The sequence below is a fragment of the Alexandromys fortis genome, unplaced genomic scaffold (genome assembly GCF_014885135.2).
Source record: "Alexandromys fortis isolate MF-2015 unplaced genomic scaffold, M_Fortis_MF-2015_v1.1 scaffold_54, whole genome shotgun sequence".
NCBI classification, from domain to species: domain Eukaryota; kingdom Metazoa; phylum Chordata; class Mammalia; order Rodentia; family Cricetidae; genus Alexandromys; species Alexandromys fortis.
Genome location: NW_026067958.1, coordinates 10,893,707 through 10,898,563, shown reverse-complemented (window position 1 = coordinate 10,898,563; position 4,857 = coordinate 10,893,707).

Here is a 4,857-nt window from a genome sequence, read left to right as displayed (position 1 = left end):
ATAATTTTGGGTATGTTGTGTGGTCATTTTCTTTGAATTTTAGGAAGTCTTTAATTTCTCCCTTCATATATATTCGTTGACCCATTGATGCGTCATGTGAGCCGTTTTAAATTTCCACGTTTCTGGGATTTCTGGAGTTAGTGTTGTTGTTGAATTCTAATATTAAGCCATGATGATCCGATAAGATATATGGGGTTATTCCAATTATTTCTGTCTGTTGAGGTTTGTTTTGTTTCCTAGTATGTGGTCAATTTTTGAGAAGGTTTCATGAGGTGCTGAGAAAAAAGGTATATTCTTTTATGTTTAGATGGAATGTTCTGTAGATGTCTGTTAAGTCCATTTGAGTCATAACATCTGTTTGTTTTCTTCTTTCTCTGTTGATTTTCTGGTTGACCAACCTTTCCAGTGATGAGAGTGGGATTAGTGTGTAGGGTTTAATGTGTGATTTAAATTTTAGAAGTGTTTCTTTTACATATGAGGGTGCCCTTGTATTTGGGGCATAGATGTGCAGTATCGAGATTTCTTCTTGATGGATTTTTCCTGTGACTAATATGAAATGTCCTTCTTTGTCTCTTTTGATTGATTTTAGTTTGAAGCCTATTTTGTTAGATATTAGGATAGCTACACCAGCTTCTTTTGTAGGTCCATTTGAATTTTTCCCAACCCTTTAATCTGAGACAATGTTTGTCTTTGAGTTTGAGGTGTGTTTTTTGTGTGCAGTAGAAGGATCAATTCTGTTTTTATATCCAATCTGTTAGCCTGTCTTTTCTAGGTGACTTGAGTCCATTTATATTAATGGATATTAATTATCAGTGATTGATAGTTGCTTTTATTTTAGGTTTTCATTGTTGATAATGTTACTGTGTATATTTTTCTTTCTTTGGGATTTGGTGCTATGAGATCAACAATTGTCTGTGCTTGTGTTGATCAAACCAACTTCCTTGGGTTGGAGTTTTCCTTCTAGTACTTTGTGTAGGGCTGGATTTGTGACTAGTTAATGATTAAATCTGGTTATGTCATGGAATATCTTGTTTTGTCCTTCTTTGGTGATTGAAAGTTTTTCTTGGTATAGTACTCTGGGCTGGCATCCATGGTCTCTTAATGTCTGTATAACACTTGACCATGTCAGTATAACACTTGAATGGCTTTCAGTATTTTCATGGGAAAATCAGGTGTAATTCTGATAGGTTTACCTTTATATGTTACTCGGAATTTTTTTTCCTTTGCAGCTCTTAATATTCTTTCTTTATTCTGTATGTTTAGTGTTTTGATTATTATCTGGTGTGAGGACCTTTTTTTATCCAGTTTATTTTATATTCTGTAAGCTTCTTACATCTTCATATGCTTATCTGTCCTATGGTTGGAAAAATTTTCTTCTATGATTTTTTTAAAATATATTTTCTGTGCTTTTGAGTTGAACTTCTCCTTCTTCTATAGCTATTATCCTTAGGTTTGGTTTTTTTCATGGTTTTTTCCATATTTTCTGGATATTTTATGTTAAGCTTTTGTGAGATTTAATGTTTTCTTTGAATGATGAGTCTATTCCTCTATTGTATCTTCCGTGCTTGAGATTCTTTTCTTCATCTCTTGTATTCTCCTGTTTATGCTTGCATTTGTGGTTCCTGATTATTTTCTCATGATTTCTGTTTCTATAATTCTCTCAGCTTTTGCTTCTTTATTGTCTTTATTTCAGTTTTAAAGTCTTGAATGGTTTCTTTCATATGTTTGATTGCTTTTATTGGTTTTCTTTAAAAAATTTGTTGATGATGATTGTTTGTCTTTTCCTTCATTTCTTTGAGGTAATTTTTCATTTCCTCTTTAAGGGCCTCAAAAATTCTCCTAAAGTTATTTTTTTAGGTCATTATCTTCTGCTTCATCTATATTTGGTTGTTCAAGTCTTGCTGTTGTTGGGCCACTAGTTTTTGTTGGTGTCATGTTGCTCTTTGTGGTACTGTATATGTTCTTACCTTGTCTACCCATCCTTTTATCTGATTGGTATAGTTGGGGCTGTCTATGTCTTTGTGTTGCAAGAGGGGCCACTTATTGATCCTGGACACCCAGAAACAAAATAACCACACAGAAATCATATTATTTAAATCACTGTTTGTCCCATTACCTCTAACTTCTTATTGGCTAACTCCTCCATCTTAATTTAACCAAATTCTATTAATCTGTGTTTTGCCTCGTGGCTGTGGCTACTGGGTATAATTTCCAGCTTCTATCTGTGGTGACTCCATGATGTCTCTCTCTCTCTGCTTTCCTTACCCCAGAATTCGATCCATTTTTTTCCATGCCTACCTAAGTTATGTCCTAAACAGTTTCTTTATTCATTAACCAATAAAAGCAATACATAGACAGAAGGACCTCCCACATTATTTTCCCTTTTCTGTTTAAATAAAAAAGGATAGTTTAAATTTTAATATAATAAAACTACATATAACAAAAAAAGACATCAAGTAAGAACTATAGTTACTATATTTATATCTACTTTATCTTTTATCATAACTAAGGAAAACTATAGCTATAACTATAAGTTCTTCAGCTCCATCAAAGTCTCCAGAAGGATATAATATAACCTATGTCAACAGGAAGTTCACTGTAAACAACTTACAAAACTCTAGAATAGACAGAGACATCCTGCTGCCTGGACAGTCAACCAAAATTCTTCTGTACTTTTGAGGCATCTATCTTCATCCTACAGGCCCATAGTCTCCAGCAGATTTTTCCATGAAGCAGGAAATTTCAAAGACTATTTTGACAATATTGGCAATTTGCCAGTCACTTTGTTTTGTATCCTACAGAATGTCTAGTACAGCTTTCATGAAGCAGGAACCCCAAAGAACCATCTCACTTTTAGGTAAGTTCATCAGTCTTTTTTCTGTGGGTCCTGTATATCCAGTTTATACAGCCAGGCAAGAGCAGTTTCTTGCCCAAATGGCTAACAAACTCCATATGGAGCCTCTACTATGCCCATCTTCCATTTGAAGTAGATTGGTGCTGCCAGGAACAGATATGTCTCACTGTCATGAAAAGTCCTAAATTTTAAAAGCATTTAAATACCATATTCTGAAAGTCTCTGAACGATTTGAACAACACCTATCTAACTGAAATATATCTCTATACATTTAGAAAATCTAACATGACTACAAGCTTAACTATTATAGATGAATATCTATTAACTTATGTGTCTTAATTATACATTACACTTTTAAAGAGCTACACAAACACAATACCTTAATCAAGATCAGAAATACATATAACAAAACTGACCTTAAATTTGTATGAATAAACCAAGATCCATACAAATGCAAAGTATCTATCTATAGCATATCCCCCATTAAATGTAAAGAAACATTTACAAACAATATTTGGGAATATGGATAGAGTTCTGTCTAAACTTCTTTCTGCTGTTTATTGGGTGAAGTATTTTCTTTGTGGGAGCATTTACAGCAATCTTTCGGAGGGTCTTGTTCCATCAAACCATACCAGTCTGGAAGCAATCCACAGGTTCTCATCTTCTGTAAAAACAAAAGAAGAACTTCTCTTCCAAAGCAACATATTTATAGACTCAAATTTTGGAATTAAGATACCTTTATGTTGGTTTAAATTATCAATCCATACAATGAAGAGCCATACTCTGTACTTAGCTCCTTCATAGTCAAAAAATTTGAAGAAAACACAATAATATACATAATCCAGACTCTCTGAATTTTCCATCTTTACATGGCTTATTTTTCATTATTCCTTTTAATCATTATTCCTTTTAATCTATGACTATCTGTATTCTGTCTATTTAAAGACTTTACCCTTTTTGAAAGTGTTAGTTTTATATTATGACTCTATATACTCCTTTTCTTATCTTTTTCAAGCCTTCATACATTTATCCAACACTATGACTCATATGGATTTGTTTTTATTGCCTATCTGTAATTCTCTACTGTCCAGGGGGTGCTTTTTGCTTTATGCTTTTAAAATGCTAAGCACTTAATCTAAGCTGTGACATTACTAGGTCAAATATGGTAAATTCAGCATGTCTGACTCTGGCAGCAGCTCCATAGTGTGTCTCCCTCTGCCTTCCTTCTTCCAACATTCAGTCCAGTTTCCACACCCCCCTGCTACCAGTTCTGCCCTATCAAGAGGCCAAGGCAGTTTCTTTATTCATTAACCAATAAAAGCAACACATAGACAGAAGGACCTCCCACATCATCTTTGGTGATCAATATTCTTGGTAACAGTAAATCCAAAGCTAAGATAATTGCTCCTCAAGGTACAGTCAGGGCCATGGTTTCAGCCACCCCACTGGTCACTCTGTTCTTGGAGATTGCAGTGTTCTGGGGTGGTTGCTCTACAATACTGGATGCTGTTCAGCCCTGCTCCCATGGAAATAGCTTGTTTGGGGCTGTTTCTGTTGAGGTTGTTGCCTTGGGCCTGCTCTGGCACAGGTTGCTGTCTCAGGCTTGCTCAGGCAGTGGTCACTGGATCAGGCCTGCTCCAGCGAATGTTGCTGCCTCAGATCTGTTGCCTCAGAGTTCACTGATTCACACCCGGTCTGGCAGAAGTCTCTGGTTTGGCGCCTGCTTCCTCAGCGGTGTCTCCCTTGGACCTGCTCTTGTATAGTTTGCTGCCTCAGGCCTTCTCTTGTGGAGGTTGCCAGCTCAGACCTCTTATTCTGGATATCAATCTTCTGTCTGATGTAGAGCTTGCAATGATTCTCATTTTGTGAGATTTTTCTTCACTCAGTGGATTAGTTCTTTAGCTGTGCAGAAATATTTTGGTTTTTTGGAGGTTCCTCTTATGAATTGTTGGCCTCAATTCTTGGGCAAATAAAGTCCTCTTCAGAAAGTCCTTCCCTACACC